Genomic DNA, 19,543 nt, shown 5'->3' on the forward strand with positions numbered 1-19,543 from the left:
AGTTATCAATATAACAAAACCAAAATAAATAGGTACCTGGTAAGGAAGTTGACTTAGACGATTACTCTGCCTTGTAAGTCTGTCTTCCTCACGGAGCCCAGCGATCCTCTTAGGATGCTGACAGACTCCCAGGAGCTGAAGTATCAAGGGCTGCAACCCATACAACAGGACCTCATCAAACCCCTAATCTGGGCGCTCTCAAGAAATGACTTTGACCACCCGCCAAATCAACCAGGATGTGAAAGGCTTCTTAGCCTTCCGAACAACCCATAAAAACAATATTAAAAAACATTTCAAGAGACAGATTAAAAGGATATGGAATTAGGGAAGTGTAGTGGTTGAACCCTCACCCACTACTGCACTCGCTGCTACGAATGGACCCAGTGTGTAGCAGTCCTCGTAAAGAGTCTGGACATCTTTCAAGTAAAAAGACGCGAACACTGACTTGCTTCTCCAAAAGGTCGCGTCCATGATACTTTGCAGAGATCTATTTTGCTTGAAGGCCACGGAAGTTGCTATAGCTCTAATCTCGTGCGTCTTAACCTTAAGCAAAGATAGGTCTTTCTCACTCAAGTGTGAATGAGCTTCTCGTATTAACAATCTGATAAAATATGACAAAGCATTCTTTGACATAGGTAAGGATGGTTTCTTAACCGAACACCATAACGCTTCAGATTTACCTCGTAAAGGCTTAGTAAGAGCTAAATAGAACTTAAGAGCTCTAACGGGGCATAATACTCTCTCTAATTCGTTGCCTACGATCTCTGATAAGCTAGGAATATCAAACGATTTAGGCCAAGGACGAGAAGGCAGTTCATTCTTGGCTAGGAAACCAAGTTGAAGAGAACAAGTGGCTTTTTCTGTCGAAAAACCGATGTTCTTGCTGAAGGAATGAAGATCACTGACTCTTTTAGCCGAGGCCAAGCACACCAGGAAAAGAGTCTTAAGAGTGAGATCCTTCAGGGAGGCTGAATGTAAAGGCTCAAACCTGTCTGACATGAGGAATCTTAGAACCACATCTAAATTCCATCCAGGTGTAGCCAAACGACGTTCCTTAGAGGTCTCAAAAGACTTAAGGAGATCTTGTAGATCTTTATTGTTGGAAAGATCTAAGCCTCTATGCCGGAAGACCGAAGCCAACATGCTCCTGTAGCCCTTGATCGTGGGAGCTGAAAGGGAGCGAACTCTTCTCAGGTTTAAGAGAAAATCCGCGATTTGGGCTACAGAGGTACTGGACGAGGATACAGATACTGACTTGCACCAGTCTCGGAAGATTTCCCACTTCGATTGGTAAACTCTAATGGTAGAAGCTCTCCTCGCTCTTGCAATCGCACTGGCTGCCTCCTTCGAAAAGCCTCTAGCTCTCGAGAGTCTTTCGATAGTCTGAAGGCAGTCAGATGAAGAGCGTGGAGGCTTTGGTGTACCTTCTTTACACGTGGCTGACGTAATAGGTCTACTCTTAGAGGAAGACTTCTTGGAAAGTCTACCAGCCATCGAAGTACCTCGGTGAACCATTCTCTCGCGGGCCAGAGGGGAGCAACTAACGTCAACCTTGTCCCTTCGTGAGAGGCGAATTTCTGCAGTACCTTGTTGACAATCTTGAATGGTGGGAATGCGTATAGGTCTAGGTGAGACCAATCTAGGAGAAAGGCATCTATATGTATTGCTGCTGGGTCTGGGACTGGAGAGCAATAGATTGGAAGCCTCTTGGTCATCGAGGTTGCAAAGAGGTCTATGGTGGGTTGACCCCAAGTACTGTAGCCCAAAGCCTCTTGCACACATCCTTGTGGAGGGTCCATTCGGTTGGAATTACTTGACCTTTCCGACTGAGACAATCTGCTAGAACGTTCAAGTCGCCCTGGATAAACCTCGTTACCAGGGAGATGCCTCGATCTCTTGACCAGATGAGCAGGTCCCTTGCGATCTCGTACAGTGTCAGGGAGTGGGTACCTCCTTGTTTGGAAATGTACGCCAAGGCTGTGGTGTTGTCCGAGTTGACCTCCACCACTTTGTCTCGAAGGAGACTCTCGAAGCTCATCAAGGCCAGGTGAACTGCCAAAAGCTCCTTGCCGTTGATATGCATGCTCCTCTGACTTGAGGTCCACAGACCTGAGCATTCCCGACCGTCCAGTGTCGCACCCCAACCCAAATCCGATGCGTCTGAGAAGAGAACGTGGTTTGGTTTCTGAACTGCTAGGGGAAGTCCCTCTCGTAAACTGATATTGTCTTTCCACCAATTCAGGCAAGTCTTTATTGTTTCGGAAATCGGGATCGAGACCGCCTCTAGCGTCTTGTCCTTTTTCCAGTGAAAAGCTAGATGGAATTGTAGAGGTCGGAGGTGTAGCCTTCCTAGCGAGACAAACTGCTCCAGGGATGATAGAGTTCCTACTAGACTCATCCAATTCCTGACTGAGTAACTTTCTCTCTTCAACATCCTTTGGATTACGAGCAGGGCTTGATCTATTCTGGGGGCAGACGGAAAAGCCCGAAAAACTGGACTGCGAATCTCCATCCCTAAATACAGAATAGTTTGGGATGGGATCAGCTGGGACTTTTCCAAGTTGACCAGAAGTCCCAATTCCTTGGTCAGATCTAAAGTCCAATTGAGATCCTTCAGACAGCGATGACTGGACGAGGCTCTGAGAAGCCAGTCGTCCAAATAAAGTGAGGCTCGGATCCCCGATAAATGGAGGAATTTTGCCACATTCCTCATAAGCCTCGTAAACACGAGAGGAGCAGGACTTAGGCCAAAGCACAGGGCCCGAAACTGGTACACCCCATTGTCGAACACAAATCTCAGAAAAGGTTGGGAATCTGAGTGAATGGGGATGTGGAAGTAAGCGTCTCTTAGGTCGAGAGAGACCATCCAGTCTCCCTTTCTGACCGCTGCTAAGACTGACTTCGTGGTCTCCATGGTGAACTTTGTCTTTGTGACAAAGACATTCAGAGCACTGACGTATAGCACCGGTCTCCAACCTCCTGTCTTCTTCGGTACTAGGAAGAGACGGTTGTAAAACCCCAGTGATTGAAGGTCCGAGACTTTGACCACCGCTCCCTTCTCTAGCAAAAGAGACACTTCTAGTTTCAGGGCTTGTCTCTTTGCTTCCTCTCGGTACCTGGGAGAGAGATCGATGGGGGAAGTCGCTAGAGGAGGTTTGCGTACAAATGGGATTTTGTACCCCTCTCTGAGCAACCTCACAGACTGTTGATTTGCGCCTCTCTTCTCCCAGGCTTGCCAGACGTTCTTGAGTCTGGCACCTACTGCTGTCTGAAGCTGCGGGCAGTCAGACTCTGCCACGCGAGGACTTGGCTCCTTTCCTCTTTCCTCTCTTTCCTTCGGCACGAGTACTTCCCCTGCTGGGGGCTCTGCCACGAAAGGGCGGAATAAACCTGGACGCTGGAGTGTCTATCCTAGATCTAGCAGACAATGCAGACGAAGGGGTCCCTTTGCGAGCCGAGGATGCAACCAAGTCATGGGTGTCCTTCTGCACTAGAGACAACGCTATTTCCTTAACTAAAAGTTCAGGAAACAAGAACTTAGACAAAGGGGCAAAGAGTAGTTCAGATCGTTGACAGGGCGTCACTCCTGCTGACAGAAAAGAGCACAGAGACTCTCGTTTCTTTAGGACTCCTGACGTAAACGAGGAGGCGAGCTCATTGGATCCATCGCGGATGGCCTTATCCATGCAGGACATAAGGAGTAAGGAGACATGTCTATCGGCTGATGAGATTTTCCTACTCAAGGCTCCCAAACACCAGTCAAGGAAGTTGAAAACTTCAAAAGCCCTAAAAATGCCTTTAAGTAGATGGTCAAGGTCTGAGGAAGACCAACTAATCTTCGAGCGTCTCATGGCTAGGCGGCGGGGAGAGTCTACAAGACTTGAGAAGTCGCCCTGGGCAGAGGCAGGAACTCCCAAGCCGAGAACTTCTCCCGTGGCATACCAGACGCTCGATCTAGACGAGAGTTTAGATGGGGGGAAGGCAAAGGCCGTCTTCCCTAAACTCCTCTTGGTTTCCAACCAATCGCCTAACAGCCGTAAAGCTCTCTTGGATGAGCGAGAGAGAACGAGTTTTGTAAGGGCTGGCATGGCAGCAGGTACGCCTAAAACAAACTCAGACGGCGGCGAACGAGGAGCCACAGAGACAAAGTGTTCAGGAAACAATTCTTTAAAAATGAGCATGACTTTTTTAAAGTCCATAGATGGCGGAACTGCTCTAGGCTCATCAATATCTGAAGGATGATCCTCAGGCTGAGGGTCAGCAACGTCCTCATCCGAAAGTTCCTCATCTGACAACTGATGAGAAACAAGCAAAGGGGTTGGCAATGCTTGACACGCAGCGTCCGACCGCACTGGTGCATAAGAGGCGGAGCAGGACGCAGCGTCCTGAAACTGCTGGACAGTCTGGGAACTGTCAACAACAACAGGTGCGTGAGGACGCACAGCGTCCACCCGAGACTGCTTAGACCGCTTGGGTTGTGCAGTCAAAACAACTCAAGGTTGCGGAGGTTGACGCACCGCGTCAAAACAAGTCAACTCTGATGGTTGGCGAACGTCCTGAACGTCACCAGGCGCATCAGCGAGTTGCCTAACGTCCACATGCGGCTGAAAATCCACACGAGACCGCATTGGGTGTGGTACAACCCCAACTGGTTGACGTGAGATGGCTACACCAACGTCAACAGGACGCACAACAGAACGCTTGGGCGGCTGAAGGCCAGGATCTCCATGAGATAAACGGCTAGGTTCAACGGAAACCTTCTCTGCGTTGTAGTCTTCCATAAGGGACGCAAGTTTAGACTGCATGTCCTGCAGTATAACCCATTTAGGGTCTACGGTAACGGGTGCGGTAACAGACGGGGTTAGCGTCTGAGACGGCACAACTTTGCCTTGCTTAGGCGGTGAGCAGTCATCCGATGACAGCAACGGGTCCGAACTGTCCCAATGACTATATCCAGGACGTTGGACCTGTCCTGAAGGGACCGACTTGCGTTTAAGAGGCCTAGAAACCTTGCTCCATGGTTTCTTGCGTGAAAAGCCTTCGGAAGACGAGGTAAAAATGGGCTCTCTCGTCTTATGGTAGGGGCGATCTTGACGAGATACGCCTGATACCATAGAGGGAACGTCTGTTCGCTGATCAAGGCCTCTCGAACCCATAAGTCGTACGACATTGCTTCTCCCCTGGGCTTGGGAGCTTGCAAGAGGTCCCGGACTAGGTGAACGACAGGCACGAACAGACGAACCCTCGGTCGCAACACTGTTCACAACAATTTGCGCACTAACCACTTTCCCACTTTCCGCCGTGGCACTATGGCACCAAGTTCCTTCACGTCAGCCATGAGTTGATTACGGTCACTTGCTAACGCTTCAACTCTCTCCCCCAAGGCATGAATAGCACGTAACATGTCTTGCATAGACGGTTCCTGAGTGCTAGGAGGGGGGTTAGGAACAACCACTACAGGGGAAGGATTAGGTTCAGGGGCATGAGGAGAGGAAAAATCTACGGACCTAGATGAACTTCTCCTTACCCTATCTCTCTCTAGTCTGCGGGCATATTTATCATATTCGAGCCAATCGAATTCCGAAAGGCCCACGCATTCCTCACACCGATCTCCCAATTGACAGGTTTTACCCCGACAATTGGAACAAACAGTATGAGGATCAAGAGAAGCCTTTGGAAGACGCCTATTACAGTCCCTAGCATTACACTTTCGAAATCTAGGTACTTGAGAAGGGTCAGCCATTTTGAATTAGTCAAAGAAAATTCCAAAAACAATCCAAGTCATCAACAAATAATCCGATTCAATAAAGAGTTCAAGAGTTTATGTTGAGGAAAAACACCTGTACTGCGAAAGCTCAAACCAAATTAAAGTACTTGACCAAATATGATGGGAAAACTCCAGGTTCTACAGCGAGTATGAATACGTCTTGTCGTCAACGTCGACAGAGAAGAATTGAAGGTTTTGTTTACATCCAAGAGTGGTATCTGGCCGACAGTTGGCGCTGGTGGGCACACCCGCAACCTTCGTAGTGATCGCTCGCGAGTTTTTTGAGTATGTTGTCTGTCGAGCCGCAGAGTTGCAGCTATTATATATTCACCGACTAAGTTAAATATTTAAAAGAAAGGTATTTTATCACCGATTCAATGTGGATTCCGAAAAATGCACTCAACGACTGATGTGTTGATACAACTTGAGTCTTCTATTTGTGAAGCCTTTGCTTCCAAACAGCACCATATTACAGTATTTTTTGACCTTGAAAAGGCATATGATACCACATGGAGATATGGTATTCTTAAAACCATTCATGAATTGGGATTGAGAGGAGAGCTGCCACTATTTATTCAGGCATTTCTTTCACATAGAGTTTCTCAAGTGAGAGTGGGGGAAACTCTATCAGAGAGTAAGTGCCAGGAAGGAGTTCCTCAGGGTAGTGTACTGAGTGTAACCCTTTTTGCACTAGCAATTAATGGGATATCCTCAGCCATTCCCCAGGATGTTCTCTCAACATTATTTGTGGATGATCTCTCAATATCATTTGCTGGCACTAGAATGGCAATGGTTGAGAGAAAAATCCAACTCTATATTGATAAAATTATCCAGTGGGCTGACATGAATGGATTTAAGTTCTCGACAAGTAAAACTACCATTGTCCATTTTTGTCGTATCCGGGGAGTACATCCAGACCCGGATATATACATTAAAGGTCAACGGATACCATGTGTATCGGAAACCAAATTTTTATGTTTGATATTTGACTGTAGACTTACATGGGTTTCTCACCTAAAAGCGCTAAAAGCTAAATGTGTTGAAGCTCTGAATATCTTAAAAGTATTGTCCCATACATCATGGGGGGCAGACCGCAATACTATTTTAAAATTATACGGCCTTGATTTTTTCCAAAATTAGTTATGGTTGTGAGGTATATTCTTCAGCCACCCCAAGCCGGTTAAAAATATTAGACTCGATACATCATGCAGGTATTAGATTGTCTACTGGAGCTTTTAAAACCTCGCCTATCCCAAGTCTCCTTGTTGATGCTGGAGAGTTACCTCTAGACCTTTACCGAATGTCTTCCATTCTTCGGTATTGGTTTAGATTGCAAAGACTCCTTAACTCTCTAGCCTTTCAGACTGCAAGCCTTGTAAGACACGCATCATACTTTGAGTTGCACCCAAAATCTCCTCAACCTTATGGCTTTCGGGTGAAACGATTATTAAATAGTCTGGATATAATTAGAAATAAGGTACTTCCATTCAAGGTATCATCAACGCCTCCATGGAAGTTACCAGAGATATCTTTTTGTAAATATTTTATTGGAGATAAGAAGAATATGTCAGACCTAGAAGCCAGGTCTCTTTTTAATGAACATGTTAAAGAACATAGAGGATCAACTTTTATCTATACTGATGGCTCCAAATCTGAAGCTGGCGTTGGATTTGGAGTACATAGTAATGGTTTTAATTGTAGAGGTGCACTTCCTCTGGCCGCTTCCATATTTACTGCCGAACTATATGGCATATTAACCGCTATTGAGAAAATAGCGTTGGAGAAGGAGGGTAATTTTACAATTTTTAGTGATGCAAGGAGTGTCCTTCAAGCTATGGAAGTTTTTAATTCTAATAACCCTCTAGTTTTAAAGATTTTAGAATGGCTCTTCCTTATTGGACGGAGAGGTATAACTGTTCAATTTTGTTGGGTTCCAGCACATGTAGGTGTGTCCGGGAATGAGAAGGCAGATTCACTGGCTAAGGAGGCTGCATCCGAGTTGCTGCCAAGAAGGTATCCCATTCCCTGTAATGATTTCTTACCTGACATCAAGAAATTGGTTTGCAATAAATGGCAACAGCAATGGGATAGTCAAGATGGCAATAAAATGAGGGAAGTAACAAATGACATATCTCCTTGGAGGTATAATATGATGCCCCGAAAATGGGAGACGTCTCTTTGTCGTCTCCGTATTGGTCACACTCGGTTGACACATGAGTTTCTGCTGAAGGGCCGACACCAACCGTATTGTGACGACTGTTTAGTACCTCTAACAGTAAGGCATTTGTTGACCGAATGCCCCAATTATAACAACTTGCGGAATAGATATTTGTTTGAGGCTCGAGGTGAGGGTGGCAGGTTCATCCTTGCCAAGATTCTTGGAAATGATGTGTCCTACCATGCAAGTGGCATTTTTAGATTTCTTTCAGAAGCAGGTCTTCTGAAAAATATTTAACTTTTATGATATTATATTTTTATGATTTTAATTGAATACTCTTTAATTTTTTATTTTATTTCATTTTTTATTTTTGTATACATAAATTAAATGTTACCGGCGTCAATGACCTTAGATGTCAGGATGCCTGAAAACTTTAAATCATTCATTCATTCTCCAGCTCAAGAGTTTCAGTGGTTAGGAATCCATTGGAACTTAGTCACACCGTCTCTCCATTCCACTGAAGAAAAGGAGAGAGATATCAGGATCTGTCAAGAGACTACTGAAACTCAGGAAGATTTCAAGATGCCAACAGGAAAGAGTACTGGGTTCTCTCCAGTTCGCAGCAGTGACAGACCCAGTGCTAAAAGCACAATTAAAGGATGCGTCAGGAGTCTGGAGAAGATACGCAGCAAACGCTCGAAGAGATCAACAAAGGTTGACACCGACCCTATTGCGCACCCTTCTAAGGCCGTGGTCAACAGTCAAGAGCCTGACATGAACAATTCCATTACAACCACCTCAACCATCAGTGGTAATATGCAGAAGGATGGGGAGGCCATTCCCAAAAAATGAAACTGCAGGGGAATTGGTCGCACCAGTTCAAAACCTTTCACATCAACATCTTGGAAGCTATGGCAGTCTTCCTAACATTGAAGAAGCTATCCCCTCGCAGATCAGTCCACATCAGACTGGTCTTGGACAACGAGGTGATAGTAAAATGTCTAAACAGACAAGGCTCGTGATCACCTCACATCAATCACGTGATGCTAGCCATCTTCCGCCTGACAAGGAAGAGGAGATGGCACTTATCAGCAGTTCACCTGCAAGGGTTCCGCAATGTGACGGCGGATGCTCTATCCAGGCGAAAGCCGATAGATAGAATGGTCCCTCGACGCAGGCTCATTCTCCTTCATCTTGGAAAAAGTCCCAGAACTGCAGATCGACCTCTTTGCAACGAGCGATAACAAGAAACTACCTCGATGTGTAGCCCCTTACGAGGACCCTCAAGCAGAAGCGACAGACGCCATGTCTCTCGATTGAAACAGATGGAATCAAATTTATCTGTTCCCACCAACCAATCTCCTGCTGAAGGTCTTCAACAAGCTAAGATCCTTCAGAGGAACAGCAGCAGTAGTGGCCCCCAAATGGCCCAGAAGCAATTGGTTCCCTCTAGTTCTAGAATTGAAACTGAGGCTGTTCCCTCTACCGAACCCAGTTCTATCCCAACTGGTTCCGAAGTCGACTGCCTATGCTTCATACTCGAGAACCAACAATCTACATCTCATGATTTTCTCGCCTTAGCAGCCAAGAAAAGGTTTTGGATCTCAAAAAACAACATCAACTTTATAGAAGAATACGAGTCAAGTTCAACTAGGAGACAATATGAATCATCTTGGAAGAAGTGGGTTTCCTTCGTGAAAACAAAGAAACCGACAGAAATATCAATGGATTTCTATCTCGCCTTCTTCATCCACCTACACGAACAAGGCCTGGCTTCCACCCCAATAACTGCGTGTAAGTCAGCTTTGACTAGACCTCTTCTTTACGCCTTTCAGGTGGACCTTTCAAATGAAATCTTCAATAAGATACCAAAAGCATGTGCTAGACTCAAACCAGCAACCCCTCCAAAGCCCATATCATGGTTATTGGACAAGTCTTGCACTACGCTTCGAACATGAACAACGAGGATTGCACCCTAAAGGATCCAACACAGAAAGTGATATTTCTGTTTGCTATAGCCTCAGGGGCTAAAGTTAGTGAAATAGTGGCCTTATCCAGAAATGAAGGGCATATTCAGTTCACAGAAGAGGGAGAACTGAACCTTTTCCCTAATCCTACCTTTCTCGCCAAAATCGAGCTGCCCAACAAAAAGGTGGGGTCCTTGGAGAATCTGCCCTCTGAAGGAAGATGTCTCTCTATGTCCAGTAGAGGGTCTTAAGGTCTATCTTCGAAGAACTTCAGACTTCAAGGAGGGACAACTCTTCCAAGGCGAAACCTCAGGATCAAACCTATCCCTAAGACAACTGAGGGCGAAACTCACCTACTTTATTCGCAGAGCGGATCCTGACAGTACACCTGCAGGTCACGATCCAAGAAAAGTTGCTTCTTCGTTGAACTTCTTTCAACACATGGACTTTGATAGCCTCCGCTCATATACGGGTTGGAAATCATTCGGAGTATTCTATAAACATTATGCGAAGTAAGTGCATGAGATAAAACACTTTGTGGTGGCAGCAGGTAGTGTTATAAAACCTGTCGTCTAGTGCTGCGATGAACAGTGGGCTGTTTTGGGACTCAACAGTGTATCGGGTGAACAGGTGTTAGCACCTTCGAGTGTAACACCTTTTAGTAAAATCACTATGGTGATTTATGGACTGTTCTATATAGGTGCAGAATCTAACCAATAACACCAGTGCCGTGTGAACATTTGTACACAGTGTTGAAGCATATCTAACATCTAAGTGAAACCAAAAAAATTAATTCCACATTATTGAGTGGCATTTAACAAATGAATTAATATATGTATAATCTTCCCTTACAGGTTAAATATATATATATATACCAGGATGTTCACATATGCAGGCTAGATTCCTTCTCATGATACATTACTATATTTGTTTTTGGCTATGGAAAAAAAAAAATAAAAAAAATGTATCTGTCTTCTTTATCCTTACTGTAGATTTACAAATAAGAATGTCCAAAGCCTTTCTATTTAACTTTAAATAGAAATCTTGTTAGTAGAATTGCCAAAGAACAACCAGGTAATCTCAAAGAAGTTTCCCTCTTGTTCCTACGCAAATGCAAACTTTGAATCCTTATAGTCGAAGTCGACAATTTCCCTGCAGGGGGCAGGAAGCCCTAAGTTAGTTCCAAACTTAGTGGATATGACATGTCATCCTGATGGACACACCCTTCTTTCAAAAAGAAAAAACAGGAAAGACCCCACCCGAAACTATTCCATCTGCGGCTATTCCTGCTTGAATACAACAAGGAATAATGGGCCATAGTAGTACAGGGAGGGGTCCACCGGGTACCTTGATAACGGCTCCCCTTCGTTCGCCACTCTTCCCCCCTCGAAGAGTAAAATCTATTCGGGGTAAGATTGCTATGTGTCGTATCAAAAAATAAGTCCCCTGATATTATGCGATATCCTTAAAGATATATTAAGGATACTCGCGCCAGGAGTTAGAATTCTGTAGACCTATGGTTAAATCTCTGGGAGTATCACTGTAGCAAAATATCCCTCAGAAAGCTACCTTAAGGCACCTTCCATTAGGACGAAATGGCTATCTCACCCAAAAATAGATTTTTCGCTTTGCTCAAAATCCGTTTTCTCTGCCAGGATTTCCTGATGCTATTTCAGAAGCAAACAATGATGCTGATGAGGAAGAAGGTCTCGATGATTTGGATGATAATGGTACTGATACTGTTGAACCGTTGGAGATTTTACTAGTTAAGCATAATTCTTGTTTTGCACATTCACTGAACACTGCAACTGCTTGTGAAAGATGGCTTCAAAGAAGCAGGACAGTTAAATGTTACACCATGCATACAAACTGTATATTGTACTCCTACTAATATTTTTGTGCTCTCCAAAATGGAAAGATTAAGCATCAAGGATGCATTACCTTAAGCCTCTCTCTCTTTCTCATTCTCGGACAAGACCTAATTGGGGGAGAAAAGGCACTCTTAAATTATTCTAATGTTATTACTGTTCTTAAAATATTTTATTTTTCCTAGGTTCCTTTACTCACTGGGCTATTTTTCCCAGTTGGAGCCCCTGGGCTTATAGCATCCTGCTTTTCCAAGTAGGGTTGTAGCTTGGCAAGTAATAATAATACTAATACTACTATTAATAATCTGTATACTGTTGTAAAACAAACAGAAGATCCTGCCTGAATCTCCCACTGCTGATAAAATTTCAAAAACATCAGAAAATAAAATATGATAACAAACAAATTAAAAATATACCAGTAGTATAGGATATGGATAACTTGCGCAGTTTTCCGTGGATTCATTATCCTTCCCAGAAAATAATTTATAGAGAAGGGGTTGTTTTACCATGATTAACCATTTTCTCAGTATATTTTCCCCACCCAAACCCTGGGTTCACACTGTGGGTCACCCCATTATTGGTGGATATAGATATATATATTTCACTAAATATTTATTTGCCATGAATAGGTGTCATTATCAAAGAAAAGTTTTTTTTTTCTTTGAGTAACACCTGTTTTTTATTAGAAAAGCTTGTCCCGGCCGTAAATATAATAACTCTTTTAGTTTATTTCCTTTCCTCTCTAGGCATTTTTTTTATCCTGTTAGAGCCCTTGGACTTATAGCATCCATCTGTTTACCTAGTCAACTAGTGTTGTAAATTGGGCAGTAATAATAATAATAATAATAATAATAATAATAATAATAATAATAATAATAATGAGCCTTTGTATATCAGCGGCCAGTTCCTCCCATTTGAATTAAAAATTGACATCAACTAACCTAAATTTAATCGCCTAATCTAACCTACAAGCCATGTCCTTACTAACTCACCTAAGGCCCCCTCTGCCGTATTCCGAGTTTGCCGTAATCATATATACAGTGGCCGCTATCATACATACACCCCAATAATCATAACTTATTGTCTTACTCTCGTAAAACACCCCAACAGTCATAACATATTATCTTATTCTAATAATGACATAATTAGATATGTTATCTTCTGAGATATTTGACATTCCTTACCGTAAGTTAAGGGGCTCAAAACATCACTTCCAAATACAACAGTAACCACATAAAGACTTAAATTCGTTCACTTCTGGTGTCATAACTCAGGTTTGCTCTGTACATGGTTGAATATTATCTCGCATTTTAACCATGATATGATAAGGATGACCTTCAGTACAAAAACCGTTATCGAAGTTCGTTAAAAATATCCATTGTTGTCAGCTCAGACTGATCATGTTCGGTTCAGGTTCAAGTTTTGGGGTGAGACATAGCCTTTTCAACGGCGCCTCCAAAGTTTATCATCTTATACTGTTTTGTTTTTTCCTCCACATCAGGTTTAATACTTTTTTTTTTCTTTTCTATATTGGTTTCACTAAATAAAAATAATCCTACCATTTTCTTTAGGTCTTCCTCGTATGGTTGTTGTAGCTCAATTACTTCATTCCTTTCTTTTCTATATTCCTAGCAAAACAACAAAAGATGTATCAAATCTTCCTCCTCATTTTCACAAAAAATAGTTTACATTCCTCCCATTGTGTCTATTTACAATATTTAGTTTTAAAGTATTAGTTCTTGTTCTAAAAAAAATATCACTGAAGCAAATGTATTGTCATAAAGTAACTCTACTTTAATTTCTTTCTTCCGCGTTCTATATATTTCTAAGCTCACTTTACTTACTATTTCTTCTTCCCACTTTTCAATATCCCATTTTCTGGTTCCGATTTTATTTCTGCCTTGTTCATTCTTCTCTGTCTTATACCTATACTTAATTCTTCTAGTTCTGGTTCCTAGTTCCTTATTGTTCACTCCGCAAAATAAGTTTGCGGGCACTCTATATTTTATAGATAAGTGCAAAGCTTCTTTTAAGGTTATTCTTATTACAAAGCTTATGTTATCTGTGCCTTAAATAAATTAATAATGCGATTCTTAATCTTTACTTTTATCCCATTCTACCTCGAAATCAGATGGGATAACACCTTGCTATCATCAGTTTTGGCAAACTATTGTGGTCAGTTTGGACTAAAATTCTTCTTTCATACGCATTGCCCCACCTATAAATGCCGCCAGATCCCTGCTAGGATTTTTCATCATACCTAAACTTATGTCATTCATTAACTGTCCTAATTTTGGGCATAAAAATAAATGTTCGGTAGTATCATCTTCATCTTTGCACAGGTCACACAAATTATCTTAACATTTTCCCATGAAATTCGCTTATAAATTGAGCATATTTAATCTTGTCTTCATTACAAGGGATGCCTTATCCAGATTTATTTCTCTGATATAAGGCTGCGGGCCATTTCCTTCAATAAATATTAATTTTTTCATCACTTCTTTTTTCTTCAGTAGTTTCTTCAATTTTTCCCATAATTCTTTTCTTAAGAGGTTCAGGTTGATTTAAAACTGCTTGAGCAAGGCGTAGCCTTTTCAACGGCGCCTCTAATGATTTAGCAATGTATTTTAGTTTTTCTATCTGGTATAAGATTTTAATTATCTCTTATTTCTTTCACAATAGAAATAATTCTTCTAACTTCTTTTAAGTCTTTCCTAACTATATCCTGACAAAACTACAAAAAATAGGTTATATCTTTCATATATTTTCCATAGAAATTACACTTCATACTCCCCTCCTCGCTTTGTGTTCAATTATAATTTTAACTTATTTGTTCTTGCTCTAAACTTGAAGGTATAATAGTGATGCAGATGTAGGCTATTAACATATATTTGTTCATCGATTTCTTTCTCCCCCACTCGGTATAATTCTAAACTCGCTTTACTTTCTAAATCTTAATTTTTCAGCGTTCCAATTTTTGGTTTCTGGTGTTATCTACACCATAGTAATTTTCTACTTTGTCTTGTATCAGGATTTAATCCTTATAAATACTTTACTGGTTGTCTCCACCATCTTCCTTTTTCTATGTCCTGGATTATTGTTTTGATTATATTTTCCACCCATTCAGTGTAACCTTATGAAAGCAGCCTCGCATATCTATGCCAACAATGTAGTAACTATAAGTTGTACTTTTAATGGCACTTGCCATTCAAGAATTTTTCATTGTATTAAATGTATTTAGAGGGCACTGTCAATCAGAAATTCGAACTGCAGAAAGTCTACCAGTTTTAAACAATGAAACTTAATTGAAATTGTTTTAAGTGTTTATAACATTATTTTTAGTGGATTACATATATGGAAGTCACCTTGTTGTTTTATTAGCACAGCTGCACAGTATCACAATATTCTTGGATATTTCAATAATTTCAGTTGTTGGAGAAATTTGAATACTGCAACTAGCTCTTAATGATTGTTTTTCCATGTGGTTTGTCTTTAATCCTAGGATGTAAAACTTTTTTTAATGCTCGATTTGTATATATTTATATTAAATAGTGGTTTGTTGATGTAAATAAATTTATTTTTGCAGCTGAAAACTTGATGGGAATAAAAAGTAGAAAAGATCTCATGGACCTCAAGGAGGTTGAAGACGAATCTAAGGAAATACGGATAATCCAAACTAAAAGTAGGTTAGTGTTTTAAGAAAAATGTCTATTATGAATAACTAAAAAAAATTGTGCGCAATGAAAAAAAATGGTAAAATTATAGTTACGGGGGAGCAACATTTTGAACAGAAAATATATGTTTTTCCCTTAATAAATAGTATGCTTTAACTGAGTTTAACCTTCAAAAGTCAAATTCAACAAGTATAACAACCAGTTTAAAAATTATTTAATCTGACTACCAAGTTAAGTGTTAACTAACACTGGGCCAGCAAAAAGTGTCAAAATATTTCCTTGCAGTGCATGGACGTACTTCCCATAAGCTATAACTGTACTCGCAAGTTATTGATCATCAGCCAGGATTATAAAGGGATTTTGACAAAGGAAAAATCTATTTCTAGGCGAGAGACCTGTGCCGCCCAGTGAAATGCTCGTTTAGCATCATTTCTAAAGTATATAACTGCTATATATTACCAGAGAAAAAAAGTTGCATAGGAATGCCAGGGATGAACCCAGCTCGCTCACCTATATTAGGTGTCGGTATATAGTAACTGGGGCGTGAAAACCACTATCAGAGGTCTCGTGCCATTTAGATATCTCCACTTCAAATATCCCCGTTACTAGGAGGATTATAAAAGAATTTGGTGCAATTTTCATTTAGCCCTATAAGGGCTACCGGCTGTCCAAGGACCCAACATATCAAGCAGTGAACTATAAGCATTATTTATGAGGGCATCTTTTTGGCCCCTTGAATTTTTAAACTTCTCCCTGTTGTACTTTGGCGTTGAATGGGCATACAGAACCCACCATCAGGCTATATAACTCAAATTCAAATCCAATCCAAACTTTCCTTTTACTTTATAATTTATTTTTTTTCCCTTACATAGGGGTGCTGAATAGTTCCACAGGCCACAGTTCTAGGCCCTTGGCCAAAATTCATAAATCTAGTCATCATTTGGTACTATTACAAATTCCTACCTATTTCATGGCAGGCATAAGAAAGTATCTTTAGCACCTTAAAAGATTTTGAAGCCTATTTAACCCAAGTGCAGGATAAAATAATGTGCATTCCACGTAATATATGCCTATTTACAAATTTTCCTTATACTGTAGTTGCTTTGTATTTACACACCACTGTCTTGCTTAGTCCTCATTGTGGATGCAGTGGTCATTATGTTCTTTACAATCTTGAATGCCAGATTCATTTTTTCTACTTATTAAAATGGAGTTATCTGGTCTAATTTCCCCTGGACTTATAGCATCCTACTTTTCCAACTATGGTTGTAGTTTAGCAAGTAATAATAATAATGATGATGATAAGACTTTTGGGACCATCCACGAAGTAGCCTGCACACCTCCCTTTGAAATGACAGGGTCTTGGATAGTAACAACTGTTCCAGGACTACTGCACTGTAATTGTTCAGTGGCCACTTTCCTCTTGGTAAGGGTATAAGAGACTCTTTAGCCATGGTAAGTGGCTCTTCTAGGAGGAGGACACTCCAAAATCAAAACATTGTTCTCTAGTCTTGGGTAGTGCCATGGCCTCTGTACCATGGTCTTCCACTGTTTTGGGTTAGTTCTCTTGCTTGAGGGTGCACTCGGGCACACTATTCTATCTAATTTCTCTTCCTCTTGTTGTGTTAAAGTAATAGTTTATATAGGAAATATTTATTTTAATGTTACTGTTCTTAAAATTTTATTTTTCCTTGTTTCCTTTCCTCACTGGGATATTTCCCCTGTTGGGGCCCTTCGGCTTATAACATCCTGCTTTTCCAACTAGGGTTGTAGCTTAGCAAGTAATAACAATAATAGAGCCTTAACAATTTGAATCCCACAGTAATAACCTGACGTAACATACAGATCAGGTTTCACAGGCTGGGAAAAAACCGTATCAGGGTCAGGGACCATATAGAAAGTAGGAATCCCTTGGTGACTTTTAGATTACTTTTGTGTGGGAAAGTTTGTCATAATCATGGGTATGATTCAGTAGTGCAGCCAGGTTTTTATAAGGCAATGGTTTCATGGTTTGTGCTTGTATGAATATTATATCATCATACCTTATCGCACTGTTGTTCCCCATTGGAGTGTGGTATCACTTGCTGTTCTTAGATCCATGTCTGAACAGGTGGGCCCTAAGTGGCAGCTACACAAGATGATTGATTGTTTGGACCAGCTCCCACAGGGGCAATCAGCACTATTTCTGTAACCCCATCTCCGGAGGTTATCCCCTACGGTATCCTACCAGTTTCTGTTCTTCCTCTATTTAGGGTGAACCATTTCCTCCTGGTAAGGGAGAATCCACGGGACAGGTCTTCACTAGGGTTAGGGAGGGCATTGTTAGTGGTCTGACTGACATTCACTCTATGCAGTTTATTTTGATAGCTCCGAGGTCTCTAGTTCTTTTACAGTCATGAAGCTCTTCCGTTATTTAAAAAGTCTCGTTTCGCGATGGTTATAGAGTGGGTGCCTGGGATCATTTGTTTGTTTGGTCTATCCATTTTTAGCTATGACAACTCAACGGACGTCAGATGGTGCGATGCTGGTTAGTCTGTACAAAGCTGGTAGGTGTGTTGCTCTCAATGATTAGTGGTTAGTCAGCGGGCTTTTTTACCTTGGTATCCACTCTTTTGGTTTGGCCTAATCTTTCCCACACAGGTGTGTGTATATATATATATATATATATATATATATATATATATATATATATATATATATATATATATATATATATATATATACCAGTATATAGAGATACTGTATTACACAATACAGTATAGTGTATGGATACATGTGTATTGAAAGTGTATAACATAAATGTTTACATACTGCATATATATTTTACCATAAATATGTAATGAGTATTTATCTATGCTTTTCAACTCAAATCTGTGCATAATTTAGGGTACAGTATAATCTAATTTTTATAAATTGCCTTTTTTTTTCATTACTGGCACCTATCACCAATTCAGATTTCTAGACTCAAGACTCAAAAGATTTATTTATAAGTTGTAAACAAGTCTTTGTAAATTCAATTGTTGATGGATACTGCTGAAAATTTCTTAAAATTGTTCATAGACTTTTTTTTTTGGAAAACTAGTTAAACTTTTACATTAATTTTTGTGTGTACATAATGAGACATACGCCAATTTCTTGCAATGTGCCATAAGTGTATTATATGTACTGTGCACTTAAATTTATTTGTTGTTTAATATATCAAAGATTATTTTTCTCTACTTGTTACGGGTTTCTTCATTGGCATTTTAATTGCATACAATAACTACACAAGGAGAAAACTAATATTATATACTTCAACACATATTGGACTCATAAATGAAATATTTACCAGTTATTTATGATGATCTTTGTTGTAAATATTGGTTCAAAAGAAAAAATCTGGATTAAAAGGAGATATGAATCTACATAAATGATGTTGGTGGCTCATAAGAAGATCAGGCAAAGCACAAGTCATTGTGTAGTCACACAATCCTGAAGATCAAATATTTATGCACATGAACAGCGCTCAAACTCATATGATGTGCATCCTGCTGTTTTTTTTTTTTTTTTTACATGGCATATACTCTCAACCCATTTCATTGTATGTGAAGATCTTTTAACCAACAATTGAGATTCTGTGATCTATAGTAAATTATTTTTAGTGAGGCAGATTTGCACCAACTCGCAAGGGTGCCCTTTTAGCTTGGAAAAGTTCCCTGATAGCTGATTGGTCAGAAGTATTTTTGTCCAGATACTTCCAACCAATCAGCTATCAGGAAAATTTTCCGAGCTAAAAGGGCACCCCCTGCAAGTTGGTGCAAATCTGCCTCACTAAAAAAAATTGACTATAGTGAATAGGCTTTGCTTATTAATCCATAATTAAAACATTAAGTTACAGGAGAGGCTGGGTAGCAAGATGAAGGTAAGGAAGTTGAATGGAAGTATAGTATAAAATGCTGCTAATTCTTAAATACTTTCTGACTTCCTGCTGTTATTTATATAACCTCTTTGGTCCTTTTGCTTTAACAAAAGCAACCCACTTTTTCCAAGACGATTCATATTGTCTTCTAGTTAACTTAGACTTGTATTCTTCTAAGAAGTCTATACTGCCTTTTAAGATCCCAAATCTT

General features: G+C 40.7%; 2 protein-coding genes across 2 annotated transcripts in view; one reads left to right on the top strand and one right to left on the bottom strand.

Annotated features, from left to right (window-relative positions):
• LOC137641652 (uncharacterized) overlaps positions 1-13,179 on the bottom strand; it is a 35,800-nt gene extending 22,621 nt beyond the window's left edge. Inside the window, exon 1 of the mRNA XM_068374404.1 lies at positions 12,945-13,179. The gene's annotated coding sequence lies outside the window, so the exon portion shown is untranslated. The remainder of the gene's footprint in view (positions 1-12,944) is intronic.
• LOC137641654 (nucleoredoxin-like) overlaps positions 1-19,543 on the top strand; it is a 598,725-nt gene that overhangs the window by 426,155 nt on the left and 153,027 nt on the right. The window lies entirely within an intron of this gene.

Source organism: Palaemon carinicauda, chromosome 5 (genome assembly GCF_036898095.1).
Source record: "Palaemon carinicauda isolate YSFRI2023 chromosome 5, ASM3689809v2, whole genome shotgun sequence".
Lineage (NCBI taxonomy): Eukaryota > Metazoa > Arthropoda > Malacostraca > Decapoda > Palaemonidae > Palaemon > Palaemon carinicauda.